At 48.4% G+C, this 17071-nt stretch overlaps 1 pseudogene; it reads left to right on the forward strand.

Moving 5' to 3' along the window:
• The first annotated feature begins 13664 nt into the window (after positions 1 to 13664).
• LOC125785861 (uncharacterized) lies at positions 13665 to 16317 on the forward strand (annotated as a pseudogene).
• The last annotated feature ends 754 nt before the right edge of the window (positions 16318 to 17071 follow it).

Here is a 17071-nt window from a genome sequence, read left to right on the forward strand (position 1 = left end):
ACCTAGCAACCACCTAGAAACACCATAGCAACCACCCCGGATACCCTAGCAACACCTTAGCAACCGCCTAGCAACACCCTAGCAACCACCTAGCAACCACCTAGCAACACCTTAGCAACCATCCCGGATACCATAGCAACACCTTAGCAACCGCCTAGCAACACCCTAGCAACCACCTAGCAACCACCTAGCAACACCTTAGCAACCACCCCGGATACCATAGCAACACCTTAGCAACCGCCTAGCAACACCTTAGCAACCACCTAGCAAACACCTAGCAACACCTTAGCAACCACCCCGGATACCATAGCAACACCTTAGCAACCGCCTAGCAACACCTTAGCAACCACCTAGCAACCACCTAGCAACACCTTAGCAACCACCCCGGATACCATAGCAACACCTTAGCAACCGCCTAGCAACACCTTAGCAACCACCTAGCAACCACCTAGCAACACCTTAGCAACCACCCCGGATACCATAGCAACACCTTAGCAACCGCCTAGCAACACCCTAGCAACCACCTAGCAACCACCTAGCAACACCTTAGCAACCACCCCGGATACCATAGCAACACCTTAGCAACCGCCTAGCAACACCCTAGCAACCACCTAGCAACCACCTAGCAACACCTTAGCAACCACCCCGGATACCATAGCAACACCTTAGCAACCGCCTAGCAACACCCTAGCAAACACCTAGCAACCACCTAGCAACACCTTAGCAACCACCCAAGATACCATAGCAACACCTTAGCAACCGCCTAGCAACACCCTAGCAACCACCTAGCAACCACCTAGCAACACCTTAGCAACCACCCCGGATACCATAGCAACACCTTAGCAACCGCCTAGCAACACCCTAGCAACCACCTAGCAACCACCTAGCAACACCTTAGCAACCACCCCGGATACCATAGCAACACCTTAGCAACCGCCTAGCAACACCCTAGCAACCACCTAGCAACCACCTAGCAACACCTTAGCAACCACCCCGGATACCATAGCAACACCTTAGCAACCGCCTAGCAACACCCTAGCAACCACCTAGCAACCACCTAGCAACACCTTAGCAACCACCCAAGATACCATAGCAACACCTTAGCAACCGCCTAGCAACACCCTAGCAACCACCTAGCAACCACCTAGCAACACCTTAGCAACCACCCCGGATACCATAGCAACACCTTAGCAACCACCTAGCAACCACCTAGCAACCACCTAGCAACACCTTAGCAACCACCCCAAATACCATAGCAACACCTTAGCAACCGCCTAGCAACACCTTAGCAACCGCCTAGCAACACCTTAGCAACCACCTAGTAACCACCTAGCAACACCTTAGCAAGCACCCCAGATACCATAGCAACACCTTAGCAACCGCCTATCAACACCTTAGCAACCGCCTAGCAACACCTTAGCAACCACCTAGTAACCACCTAGCAACACCTTAGCAACCACCCCGGATACCATAGCAACACCTTAGCAACACCTTAGCAGATACCAGCCAGCACTGCAATCACACTCGCAGTTTCTGCAGGAACTGCAATCTAGTTATTATTATTATTCCACCTGTTTTTTGTCCGGTTAACTAGTGCCGCAGTTTTCGAAATATCGACTTCGTTCAAAAGAGAAAACGTGCGTCCATATCGGGAATGGTGGGCTTGTATACAGCTTTCCGATCGGACTTACGTTTTTCGTAAAAACTTCGTAAGTACGCGTTTTTTTGACCATTGAAAATGAATTGGCAGAACTTTGCACGCCCGTGGACGTCGCAATTTTTGAAATACTAAGATGAAACCAATTGAGGACCTGTAGAACTTATTGAGCTCTTTCCGAAAATATGCGTTACGAAAAGTTACGACGTACGGATTTCGTACGAATGTCGTACGAAGTGGCCCCATTGGAATGAATGGGGCCAATCGGAGGACGGCAGCTAGATCGAAGGACAGGTAGCTAGAACTCCAGTACTGTGAGTGTATGGAGCAGCTATGGGATAAATCAGCGTTAGGTCAAAAGTTTGGACACCCCGGCCCCCCCCAGTACTGTGTGTAATGGAGCCATGGGTCAAAAGTTTGGACACCCCGGCCCCCCAGTACTGTGTGCAATGGAGCCACGGGTCAAAAGTTTGGACACCCCCGAACGGCCAGAGCAACCTAGCGTGCATAGCTGATTGATGTATTTGCACGTTGCGTAGCAACGTGCAAACACCATTTAATCAAATTTATGCATATACATCACCTAGCAACCACCTAGAAACACCATAGCAACCACCCCGGATACCATAGCAACACCTTAGCAACCACCTAGCAACTGCTTAGGAGTGACCTACCAACCACTTAGCAACACCATAGCAACCACCACAGATACCATAGCAACACCTTAGCAACCGCCTAGCAACACCTTAGCAACCACCTAGCAACCACCTAGCAACACCTTAGCAACCTCCCCGGATACCATAGCAACACCTTAGCAACCGCCTAGCAACACCTTAGCAACCGCATAGCAACCACTTAGCAACACCTTAGCAACCACCCCGGATACCATAGCAACACCTTAGCAACCGCCTAGCAACCACCTAGCAACCACCTAGCAACCACCTAGCAACCACCTAGCAACACCTTAGCAACCACCCCGGATACCATAGCAACACCTTAGCAACCGCCTAGCAACACCTTAGCAACCACCTAGCAACCACCTAGCAACACCTTAGCAACCACCCCGGATACCATAGCAACACCTTAGCAACCGCCTAGCAACACCCTAGCAACAACCTAGCAACCACCTAGCAACACCTTAGCAACCACCCTGGATACCATAGCAACACCTTAGCAACCGCCTAGCAACACCCTAGCAACCACCTAGCAACCACCTAGCAACACCTTAGCAACCACCCCGGATACCGTAGCAACACCTTAGCAACCGCCTAGCAACACCCTAGCAACCACCTAGCAACCACCTAGCAACCACCTAGCAACCACCCTGGATACCATAGCAACACCTTAGCAACCGCCTAGCAACACTCTAGCAACCACCTAGCAACCACCTAGCAACACCTTAGCAACCACCCCGGATACCATAGCAACACCTTAGCAACCGCCTAGCAACACCTTAGCAACCACCTAGCAACCACTTAGCAACACCTTAGCAACCACCACGGATACCATAGCAACACCTTAGCAACCGCCTAGCAACACCCTAGCAACCACCTAGCAACCACCTAGCAACACCTTAGCAACCACCCCGGATACCATAGCAACACCTTAGCAACCGCCTAGCAACACCCTAGCAACCACCTAGCAACACCTTAGCAACCACCCCGGATACCATAGCAACACCTTAGCAACCGCCTAGCAACACCTTAGCAACCACCTAGCAACCACCTAGCAACACCTTAGCAACCACCCCGGATACCATAGCAACACCTTAGCAACCGCCTAGCAACACCCTAGCAACCACCTAGCAACCCCTTAGCAACCACCCCGGATACCATAGCAACACCTTAGCAACCGGATAGCAACACCTTAGCAACCACCTAGCAACCACCTAGCAACACATTAGCAACCACCCCGGATACCATAGCAACACCTTAGCAACCACCTAGCAACACCCTAGCAACCACCTAGCAACCACCTAGCAACACCTTAGCAACCACCCCGGATACCATGGCAACACCTTAGCAACCGCCTAGCAACACCCTAGCAACACCTTAGCAACCACCCCGGATACCATAGCAACACCTTAGCAACCGCCTAGCAACACCCTAGCAACCACCTAGCAACCACCTAGCAACACCTTAGCAACCACCCCGGATACCATAGCAACACCTTAGCAACTGCCTAGCAACACCCTAGCAACCACCTAGCAACCACCTAGCAACACCTTAGCAACCACCCCGGATACCATAGCAACACCTTAGCAACCGCCTAGCAACACCCTAGCAACCACCTAGCAACCACCTAGCAACACCTTAGCAACCACCCCGGATACCATAGCAACACCTTAGCAACTGCCTAGCAACACCCTAGCAACCACCTAGCAACCACCTAGCAACACCTTAGCAACCACCCCAGATACCATAGCAACACCTTAGCAACCGCCTAGCAACACCCTAGCAACCACCTAGCAACCACCTAGCAACACCTTAGCAACCACCCCGGATACCATAGCAACACCTTAGCAACCGCCTAGCAACACCCTAGCAACCACCTAGCAACCACCTAGCAACACCTTAGCAACCACCCCGGATACCATAGCAACACCTTAGCAACCGCCTAGCAACACCCTAGCAACCACCTAGCAACCACCTAGCAACACCTTAGCAACCACCCCGGATACCATAGCAACACCTTAGCAACCACCCAAGATACCATAGCAACACCTTAGCAACCGCCTAGCAACACCCTAGCAACCACCTAGCAACCACCTAGCAACACCTTAGCAACCACCCCGGATACCATAGCAACACCTTAGCAACCGCCTAGCAACACCCTAGCAACCACCTAGCAACCACCTAGGAACACCTTAGCAACCACCGCGGATACCATAGCAACACCTTAGCAACCGCCTAGCAACACCTTAGCAACCACCTAGCAACCACCTAGCAACACCTTAGCAACCACCCCGGATACCATAGCAACACCTTAGCAACCGCCTAGCAACACCATAGCAACCACCTAGCAACACCTTAGCAACCACCCCGGATACCATAGCAACACCTTAGCAACCACTTAGCAACACCTTGGCAACACCATAGCAGATACCAGCCAGCACTGCAATCACACTCGCTGTTTCTGTAGGAACTGCAATCTAGTTAGTGTGATTGCAGTAATGCAATCACAGTATTGTTCTTCTTAAGTCTTATTCTTATTATTATTATTATTCCACCTGTTTTTTGTCCGGTTAACTAGTGCCGCAGTTTTCGAAATATCGACTTCGTTCAAAAGAGAAAACGTGCGTCCATATCGGGAATGGTGGGCTTGTATACAGCTTTCCGATCGGACTTACGTTTTTCGTAAAAACTTCGTAAGTACGCGTTTTTTTGCCCATAGAAAATGAATGGGCAGAACTTTGCACGTCCGTGGACGTCGCAATTTTTGAAATACTAAGATGAAACCAATTGAGGACCTGTAGAACTTATTGAGCTCTTTCCGAAAATATGCGTTACGAAAAGTTACGACGTACGGATTTCGTACGAATGTCGTACGAAGTGGCCCCATTGGAATGAATGGGGCCAATCGGAGGACGGCAGCTAGATCGAAGGACAGGTAGCTAGAACTCCAGTACTGTGAGTGTATGGAGCAGCTATGGGATAAAACAGCATTAGGTCAAAAGTTTGGACACCCCGGCCCCCCAGTACTGTGTGTAATGGAGCCACGGGTCAAAAGTTTGGACACCCCGGCCCCCCCAGTACTGTGTGTAATGGAGCCACGGGTCAAAAGTTTGGACACCCCCGAACGGCCAGAGCAACCTAGCGTGCATAGCTGATTGATGTATTTGCACGTTGCGTAGCAACGTGCAAACACCATTTAATCAAATTTATGCATATACATCACCTAGCAACCACCTAGAAACACCATAGCAACCACCCTGGATACCATAGCAACACCTTAGCAACCGCCTAGCAACACCATAGCAACCACCTAGCAACCATCTAGCAACACCTTAGCAACCACCCCAGATACCATAGCAACACCTTAGCAACCGCCTAGCAACACCCTAGCAACCACCTAGCAACCACCTAGCAACACCTTAGCAACCACCCCGGATACCATAGCAACACCTTAGCAACCGCCTAGCAACACCCTAGCAACCACCTAGCAACCACCTAGCAACACCTTAGCAACCACCCCGGATACCATAGCAACACCTTAGCAACCGCCTAGCAACACCCTAGCAACCACCTAGCAACACCTTAGCAACCACCCCGGATACCATAGCAACACCTTAGCAACCGCCTAGCAACACCCTAGCAACCACCTAGCAACCACCTAGCAACACCTTAGCAACCACCCCGGATACCATAGCAACACCTTAGCAACCGCCTAGCAACACCCTAGCAACCACCTAGCAACCACCTAGCAACACCTTAGCAACCACCCCGGATACCATAGCAACACCTTAGCAACCGCTTAGCAACACCCTAGCAACCACCTAGCAACCACCTAGCAACACCTTAGCAACCACCAAAGATACCATAGCAACACCTTAGCAACCGCCTAGCAACACCCTAGCAACGACCTAGCAACCACCTAGCAACACCTTAGCAACCACCACGGATACCATAGCAACACCTTAGCAACCGCCTAGCAACACCCTAGCAACCACCTAGCAACCACCTAGCAACACCTTAGCAACCACCCAAGTTACCATAGCAACACCTTAGCAACCGCCTAGCAACACCCTAGCAACCACCTAGCAACCACCTAGCAACACCTTAGCAACCACCCCGGATACCATAGCAACACCTTAGCAACTGCCTAGCAACACCCTAGCAACCACCTAGCAACACCTTAGCAACCACCCCGGATACCATAGCAACACCTTAGCAACCGCCTAGCAACACCCTAGCAACCACCTAGCAACCACCTAGCAACACCTTAGCAACCATCCCGGATACCATAGCAACACCTTAGCAACCGCCTAGCAACACCCTAGCAACCACCTAGCAACCACCTAGCAACACCTTAGCAACCACCCCGGATACCATAGCAACACCTTAGCAACCGCCTAGCAACACCCTAGCAACCACCTAGCAACCACCTAGCAACACCTTAGCAACCACCCCGGATACCATAGCAACACCTTAGCAACCGCCTAGCAACACCCTAGCAACCACCTAGCAACACCTTAGCAACGACCCCGGATACCATAGCAACACCTTAGCAACCGCCTAGCAACACCCTAGCAACCACTTAGCAACACCTTAGCAACCACCCCGGATACCATAGCAACACCTTAGCAACCGCCTAGCAACACCTTAGCAACCACCTAGCAACCACCTAGCAACACCTTAGCAACCACCCCGGATACCATAGCAACACCTTAGCAACCACCTAGCAACCACTTAGCAACACCTTAGCAACCACCCCGGATACCATAGCCACACCTTAGCAACCACTTAGCAACACCTTAGCAACACCATAGCAGATACCAGCCAGCACTGCAATCACACTCGCAGTTTCTGTAGGAACTGCAATCTAGTTATTATTATTATTCCACCTGTTTTTTGTCCGGTTAACTAGTGCCGCAGTTTTCGAAATATCGACTTCGTTCAAAAGAGAAAACGTGCGTCCATATCGGGAATGGTGGGCTTGTATACAGCTTTCCGATCGGACTTACGTTTTTCGTAAAAACTTCGTAAGTACGCGTTTTTTTGCCCATAGAAAATGAATGGGCAGAACTTTGCACGTCCGTGGACGTCGCAATTTTTGAAATACTAAGATGAAACCAATTGAGGACCTGTAGAACTTATTGAGCTCTTTCCGAAAATATGCGTTACGAAAAGTTACGACGTACGGATTTCGTACGAATGTCGTACGAAGTGGCCCCATTGGAATGAATGGGGCCAATCGGAGGACGGCAGCTAGATCGAAGGACAGGTAGCTAGAACTCCAGTACTGTGAGTGTATGGAGCAGCTATGGGATAAAACAGCATTAGGTCAAAAGTTTGGACACCCCGGCCCCCCAGTACTGTGTGTAATGGAGCCATGGGTCAAAAGTTTGGACACCCCGGCCCCCCAGTACTGTGTGTAATGGAGCCACGGGTCAAAAGTTTGGACACCCCCGAACGGCCAGAGCAACCTAGCGTGCATAGCTGATTGATGTATTTGCACGTTGCATAGCAACGTGCAAACACCATTTAATCAAATTTATGCATATACATCACCTAGCAACCACCTAGAAACACCATAGCAACCACCCTGGATACCATAGCAACACCTTAGCAACCGCCTAGCAACACCATAGCAACCACCTAGCAACCATCTAGCAACACCTTAGCAACCACCCCAGATACCATAGCAACACCTTAGCAACCGCCTAGCAACACCCTAGCAACCACCTAGCAACCACCTAGCAACACCTTAGCAACCACCCCGGATACCATAGCAACACCTTAGCAACCGCCTAGCAACACCCTAGCAACCACCTAGCAACCACCTAGCAACACCTTAGCAACCACCCCGGATACCATAGCAACACCTTAGCAACCGCCTAGCAACACCCTAGCAACCACCTAGCAACACCTTAGCAACCACCCCGGATACCATAGCAACACCTTAGCAACCGCCTAGCAACACCCTAGCAACCACCTAGCAACCACCTAGCAACACCTTAGCAACCACCCCGGATACCATAGCAACACCTTAGCAACCGCCTAGCAACACCCTAGCAACCACCTAGCAACACCTTAGCAACCACCCCGGATACCATAGCAACACCTTAGCAACCGCCTAGCAACACCCTAGCAACCACCTAGCAACACCTTAGCAACCACCCTGGATACCATAGCAACACCTTAGCAACCGCCTAGCAACACCCTAGCAACCACCTAGCAACCACCTAGCAACACCTTAGCAACCACCCCGGATACCATAGCAACACCTTAGCAACCGCCTAGCAACACCCTAGCAACCACCTAGCAACCACCTAGCAACACCTTAGCAACCACCCCGGATACCATAGCAACACCTTAGCAACCGCCTAGCAACACCCTAGCAACCACCTAGCAACACCTTAGCAACCACCCCGGATACCATAGCAACACCTTAGCAACCGCCTAGCAACAACTTAGCAACCACCTAGCAACCACCTAGCAACACCTTAGCAACCACCCCGGATACCATAGCAACACCTTAGCAACCGCCTAGCAACACCTTAGCAACCACCTAGCAACCAGCTAGCAACACCTTAGCAACCACCCCGGATACCATAGCAACACCTTAGCAACCGCCTAGCAACACCTTAGCAACCACCTAGCAACACCTTAGCAACCACCCCAGATACCATAGCAACACCTTAGCAACCGCCTAGCAACACCTTAGCAACCACCTAGCAACCACTTAGCAACACCTTAGCAACCACCCCGGATACCATAGCCACACCTTAGCAACCACTTAGCAACACCTTAGCAACACCACAGCAGATACCAGCCAGCACTGCAATCACACTCGCAGTTTCTGTAGGAACTGCAATCTAGTTATTATTATTATTCCACCTGTTTTTTGTCCGGTTAACTAGTGCCGCAGTTTTCGAAATATCGACTTCGTTCAAAAGAGAAAACGTGCGTCCATATCGGGAATGGTGGGCTTGTATACAGCTTTCCGATCGGACTTACGTTTTTCGTAAAAACTTCGTAAGTACGCGTTTTTTTGACCATTGAAAATGAATGGGCAGAACTTTGCACGCCCGTGGACGTCGCAATTTTTGAAATACGAAGATGAAACCAATTGAGGACCTGCAGAACTTATTGAGCTCTTTCCGAAAATATGCGTTACGAAAAGTTACGACGTACGGATTTCGTACGATTGTCGTACGAAGTGGCCCCATTGGAATGAATGGGGCCAATCGGAGGACGGCAGCTAGATCGAAGGACAGGTAGCTAGAACTCCAGTACTGTGTGTAATGGAGCAGCTATGGGATAAATCAGCGTTAGGTCAAAAGTTTGGACACCCCGGCCCCCCCCCCAGTACTGTGTGTAATGGAGCCATGGGTCAAAAGTTTGGACACCCCGGCCCCCCAGTACTGTGTGTAATGGAGCCACGGGTCAAAAGTTTGGACACCCCCGAACGGCCAGAGCAACCTAGCGTGCATAGCTGATTGATGTATTTGCACGTTGCGTAGCAACGTGCAAACACCATTTAATCTAATTGATGCATATACATCACCTAGCAACCACCTAGAAACACCATAGCAACCACCCCGGATACCATAGCAACACCTTAGCAACCGGCTAGCAACACCCTAGCAACCACCTAGCAACCGCCTAGCAACACCTTGGCAACCATCCCGGATACCATAGCAACACCTTAGCAACCGCCTAGCAACACCCTAGCAACCACCTAGCAACCACCTAGCAACACCTTAGCAACCACCCCAGATACCATAGCAACACCTTAGCAACCGCCTGGCAACACCTTAGCAACCACCTAGCAACCACCTAGCAACACCTTAGTAACCACCCCAGATACCATAGCAACACCTTAGCAACCGCCTAGCAACACCTTAGCAACCACCTACCAACCACTTAGCAACACCTTAGCAACCACCCCGGATACCATAGCAACACCTTAGCAACCGCCTAGCAACACCCTAGCAACCACCTAGCAACCACCTAGCAACACCTTAGCAACCACCCCGCATACCATAGCAACACCTTAGCAACCACCTAGCAACCGCCTAGCAACACCCTAGCAACCACCTAGCAACCACCTAGCAACACCTTAGCAACCACCCCGGATACCATAGCAACACCTTAGTAACCGCCTAGCAACACCCTAGCAACCACCTAGCAACCACCTAGCAACACCTTAGCAACCACCCCGGATACCATAGCAACACCTTAGCAACCGCCTAGCAACACCCTAGCAACCACCTAGCAACCACCTAGCAACACCTTAGCAACCACCCCAGATACCATAGCAACACCTTAGCAACCGCCTAGCAACACCTTAGCAACCACCTAGCAACACCTTAGCAACCACCCCGGATACCATAGCAACACCTTAGCAACCACCCCGGATACCATAGCAACACCTTAGCAACCGCCTAGCAACACCCTAGCAACCACCTAGCAACACCTTAGCAACCACCCCGGATACCATAGCAACACCTTAGCAACCGCCTAGCAACACCTTAGCAACCACCTACCAACCACTTAGCAACACCTTAGCAACCACCCCGGATACCATAGCAACACCTTAGCAACCACCTAGCAACCGCCTAGCAACACCCTAGCAACCACCTAGCAACCACCTAAAAACACCTTAGCAACCACCCCGGATACCATAGCAACACCTTAGTAACCGCCTAGCAACACCCTAGCAACCACCTAGCAACCACCTAGCAACACCTTAGCAACCACCCTGGATACCATAGCAACACCTTAGCAACCGCCTAGCAACACCCTAGCAACCACCTAGCAACCACCTAGCAACACCTTAGCAACCACCCCAGATACCATAGCAACACCTTAGCAACCGCCTAGCAACACCTTAGCAACCACCTAGCAACACCTTAGCAACCACCCCGGATACCATAGCAACACCTTAGCAACCACCCCGGATACCATAGCAACACCTTAGCAACCGCCTAGCAACACCCTAGCAACCACCTAGCAACACCTTAGCAACCACCCCGGATACCATAGCAACACCTTAGCAACCGCCTAGCAACACCCTAGCAACCACCTAGCAACACCTTAGCAACCACCCCGGATACCATAGCAACACCTTAGCAACCGCCTAGCAACACCCTAGCAACCACCTAGCAACACCTTAGCAACCACCCCGGATACCATAGCAACACCTTAGCAACCGCCTAGCAACACCCTAGCAACCACCTAGCAACACCTTAGCAACCATCCTGGATACCATAGCAACACCTTAGCAACCGCCTAGCAATACCTTAGCAACCACCTAGCAACATCTTAGCAACCACCCCGGATACCACAGCAACACCTTAGCAACCACCTAGCAACACCTTAGCAACCACCTAGCAACACCTTAGCAGATACCAGCCAGCACTGCAATCACACTCGCAGTTTCTGCAGGAACTGCAATCTAGTTGAAATGAAAATCTTGTGCACTCTTAGCACAGGTTGAGTTAGAGTTGGAATTTGGAAGATTGGGTTTTCTTTTTAAATAAACATGTTTGTTATGCCTACTGTAACACCTTAGCCCATGTCTGTCTTCTGTTTCTCCCTCCTTTGGTCTCTTGTGCTCCTTCCCTCTGTTTTCCTCTGTGTCCTCTGTGTCAAGTGTTCCCAGCCATGTGCTTTTGTTGTGTTTTTGTACCTGTCTCTGCCCTAGCTCCGCCCCAGCCCTGCCCTAGCAATTAGTGTTCTCACCTGTGTCTTGTCTGTAACCCCGCCCCCTCGTCATCCAAGCCCAGGTGTTTCTCACTCTCCTCGTGTATTTAAGCCCCTCTGTTTGAATGTGCAGGGTTGAGTCTTTTGTATCCTTGCTGTCCATATGTAGCCTTGTCAAGCCTTTTGTGTGATTCCTAGCTGTGTATGTGTCAGGTTGGTTTTTGTTTAGTAGTCTTTGTTTAAGTTTTATTTTATCCTAGCCTTGTCTTTTGTAAGTTTTTGCGTTACCTGCATTTTGTTTACTGTTTTAATTTATCTTGTTTGTTTAATAAAAATATATTCTGCACTTACGTCCATCCCTACTCATACGTAACACCTACATTGTTAGCAATAAACACAAGCTGGCAGGAGGGGATTAAAAGTGGTGCTGGAGTATTCATTAGATGTACGAGAGACACCTGGGAGTGTGTACTTGTGTGTGAGTGACAGGAATGCAAAAAATGCTGTAGGACTTTCCAGCGCCCTGCAAACTTCAAACTCTGGTTAAGAAGGCCTTTCTCATGTAGAGCTCCTCTGCTGTGAAATACAGTGATAATTTACTGTATCATATTCCTGTAATTACTATGTAATAAAGCAACTCTAAATTCACATGTATGTTCAAATGTTTGTGGATACCTGCTCATTCATTGTTCTTCTGACATCAAGGGTAATAAAAAAAGTTGATTTTGCTATTGTTGGAGTAATTGTCTCTACCTGTCATGGTGGGGTACAGAATACAGACACGTGCAGATGTAGATAAATAATTTAATAATAGTGAAAGGCAATACCATACACAGGGAAGCCAGTATCAGAGATAATCCAAAAAATCAGAAAAAGTAAAACAGTCCAGGTCAATACACGATAATCCACAGTAGAGGCAAAGGCAAAAATCGGCGTCGCGAAAACAATAACAGAAAATAACTTCTGTAAAGTGGTATAAACCAGGCAATACGCGCCACCAGAGTGATCGTGAAGCGTCCTTAAATACCCTGGGGTAATCAATAATCAGGGCTTCCTGGAAGAAGCAGGTGAGGAGTCACGTGTGAGTGTGAGTGTGTGATGTCTAGTTAAGGTGTGGCTAGTTAAGGTGTGAATTAGAGAGGTGTGGCTAACAGCCTGCAGTTGTTGATAAATTAAGTGTGTTATCCAGTATTCACTTAGTGTGCTTTGAGTTTACTTGATTATCCTCTGCTTGTAAGGTAGGCTGGCTTTAAGATACTTTTAGCTTAATTCTGTTAGAACTGTTTTTGTAATCTTGGGCTTGTTGGGACTTGTTGATTTGGGTAGCTGATTCAGGTGTGGTTTCTGGCTAGTTAAGGTGTGAATCAGCAAATTTTAGTCTTTCAATTTCAAATCAAACAGTAAAACTTAAGATTTGACAATGTGCTTCCAAATTCCTACTCTCATCTCCTGCAACACCCGTAGACACCGGCATCAGGGCAGAAACCGCAATCCTAGCAACCTGTTGTACCCACCTAGTTCATTAAGTTCTCAGGTGTTGGTGCATGGGGGACTCTGGAATTGCCATTCTGCAGTTCTGAAGGCCGACTTCATCACAGCTTTTGCCTCTGCTCAATCTCTGGACTTCCTGGCTCTGACTGAGACTTGGATCACTCCAGAAAACTCTGCAACTCCAGCTGCCCTGTCATCTGCTTTTGCCTTCTCCCACTCTCCACGGCCAACCGGCAGGGGTGGTGGAACTGGCCTGCTTCTGTCTCGTAAGTGGTCCTTCACTGTACTCTCTTTTCTGCATCTTGACATCTCTTCTTTTGAATTTCATGCTGTCACTATCTCTTTTCCTGTTAAACTCCATATCATTGTTCTCTATCGTCCTCCTGGCCCACTGGGCAACTTCATTGATGAACTGGACACTCTCCTGAGTGGGTTACCAGTTGAATCCTCACTTATCCTCCTTGGTGACTTCAACCTCCCCTCAGAGAAACTACAGTCATCCTGTCTTCTTCCACTTCTGTCTTCTTTTTCTCTCTCCCTCAATCTGTCTGCTCCAACTCACAGAGCAGGAAACACTCTAGACCTTGTCTTTAGCAGACCTGCTCCAGCTCTGGATCTAACTGTGACTCCTCTAGATTTCTCTGACCATCACTTCCTATCCTTCACGCTCTCTCTTCCTGCTCTTCCTACAAACACAACCTCTTCAACTTCCACTACTCATCGCAATCTTCGTGCTATATCTCCCTCCTCTCTTGCCTCAACTATCTTGACCACTCTTCCGAATCCTGACTCCTTGTGGAAAGTGGAAGTGGAAAAAATCTCAACAATACTCAGACCTCTGCTCTTACCAATCTCTCCTATCCCGATTTTCAACAGAGGTAACTGCTGCAAAATCCTCTTTCTACAAAAGGAAACTGGAAGAATCAGCATCTGACCCTCGCAAACTCTTCACCATCTTCTCATCTCTTCTAAACCCTCCCACTCCTCAACCTCCCACAACCCTCTCCCCGGATGATTGTCAACTCCTTTGAGGAGAAAGTAGCAAATATCCGCCAATCCTTTCCCCCTGCCTCTACCCTTCCCACCAAGCTCTATCTTCCACATTCTACCTCTCTGTCTCAATTCTCTCTGCTTTCCACAGATGAAATCCTTCATCTTCTACATTCTAACAATCCAACCACTTGCGCACTTGACCCTTTACCATCTTCCCTCTTTCAGACAATTGCTGCTGACCTCCTTCCGTTCATCACTCACATCATTAACACCTCTCTATCATCTGGTCATGTTCCATCAACTTTTAAGACTGCCAGAGTGGTTCCTATCGTGAAGAAACCAACTCTAGACAGCTTGGACGTTGGCAACTACAGGCCAGTTTCTCTCCTCTCTTTCCTTTCCAAAGTCCTTGAGCGTGCTGTCTACAACCAACTTTCTCTCTTTCTCACTCAGAACAATCTTCAGGATCCAAACCAGTCTGGCTTCAAACCTGCACATTCTACTGAAACTGCCCTCATTGCAGTTACAGAGAAGCTTCATGCAGCAAAAGCTACTAACCTGTCATCTGTTCTGATTCTGCTTGATCTCTCTACTGCTTTCGACACGGTCAACCACAGCATTCTCCTTTCCATCCTCACCAGCCTTGGAATCACTGGCTCTGCATGGCAGTGGTTTGCATCGTACCTGGAGGACCGTTCCTACCAGGTAACTTGGCAAGGGGCAACATCTGCTCCATGCAGACTCTCCACTGGGGTTCCACAAGGCTCGGTGCTTGGTCCTCTTCTTTTCTCACTCTATACTCGCTCTCTGGGTGAAATAATATCTTCTCATGGATTCTCATACCACTGCTATGCTGATGACACCCAACTAATCCTTTCATTTCCTCCTTCCGACACTCAGGTTTCATCCCGCATCTCAGCATGTCTCAATGATGTCTCGATGTGGATGAGTTCTCATCACCTAAAACTCAACCCCAGGAACTACAAGCCCTCACAACAATCTCTCCATCTCTTTCGAGAACTCACTGGTCACTCCATCGGCAGAAGCAAGAAGCCTTGGTGTAGTAATGGATGACCAGTTATCGTTCTCGAGCCATATTGCAAATCTGACTCGGTCATGCAGATTTCTCCTGTACAACATCCGAAGAATTCGACCGTTTCTGTCTCAGGATGCCACTCAGGTGCTTGTGCAGTCTCTTGCCATCTCAAGACTTGACTACTGCAACTCTCTACTGGCTGGTCTTCCACTGCGAGCCACCAAACCACTACAGTTAATTCAGAACGCGGCAGCACGACTCGTCTTCAATCTTCCGAAGTTCAGTCATGTGACTCCTTTGCTGCGTTCCCTCCACTGGCTTCCTGTTGCCGCCCGCATCCGATTCAAAACCCTGACGCTGGCCTACAAGGCAAAAAACGGACCAGCACCTTCATACCTGATGGCGATGGTCAAAGCCAGATCTGCACCAAGAGCTCTTAGAGCTTCCAGTACGGCTCGGCTCAAACCTCCATCACTCAAAACACACAGAAAACAGACATCCAGACTCTTCTCTGTGCTGCAGCAAGGTGGTGGAATGAACTTCCACTGGATGTCAGAACAGCAGAGTCACTCACCGTCTTCAAACGTCGACTGAAGACACATCTTTTCAAAGAGTTCCTAAACTAAAAAAAAAAAAAAAAAAAGGTTCCTAGGGTTCTAAACATGATTAAGCTCTATGTATCTCTTGATCCTAGTCTACAAACTAGCTTTGGATATTTGAAGTAACTTTGAAGCACTGTTGTAAGTCGCTCTGGATAAGGGCGTCTGCTAAATACCGTAAATGTAAATGTAAATGTCCAGTGTAGGGCACATTATTTTGAAAAAGTAATTAGTTATAGTTACTCCTTACTTCTCCAAAAAAGTAACTGAGTTACTAATGGAGTTACTCCACTTTAAAAGTATCTAGTTACCAGAAAAGTAAAAAAAAAATTACTTTTGTTAAAATCAATGATGTATTTACTATTATTATTAGAAAAATAACAAATGAAAATAAACCCAAAATGTTGACAAAAATATAACGAATTAAAAAACAAACAAAAAAAAAAAACGAAATTCTCCATACAACCAAAGAAAATTACAGTCAAAGGAAATATATAAACAAAACAAAATAATGGACAAAAACAACAATCTAATGGCCGTTATTAATATATTATTAATGGTATTAATATAACAGTTTAACAGCTGGATCAAACAGCTTTACCAAAAGAGAAAGCAGCAGCACCACAAAAACCGGAGCTAAAAAGAGCTTAAATCTGAATTGATTAGAGCACGCAAATCATCACGATTGTTCCCCACTTCTAGAGCTTAGATTTTCTGCCCGAACCCGAGATTTCCCTGGGTCGGGTCGGGCTCCAGAAAATAGTCTGAGATGTAGGCATCTGTTGTTAAATTATATATTACACAAAATCTTTCACTTTTAACAGATTTTAATTCTATAAAAAAACATCATACACTCCTTATAAAACGGAGTAATAAGTCATTATAGAACTTGTCCTATAATTACATGATTTTTTTCACTAGCTGT

Source organism: Astyanax mexicanus, chromosome 21, assembly GCF_023375975.1.
Source record: "Astyanax mexicanus isolate ESR-SI-001 chromosome 21, AstMex3_surface, whole genome shotgun sequence".
Lineage (NCBI taxonomy): Eukaryota > Metazoa > Chordata > Actinopteri > Characiformes > Acestrorhamphidae > Astyanax > Astyanax mexicanus.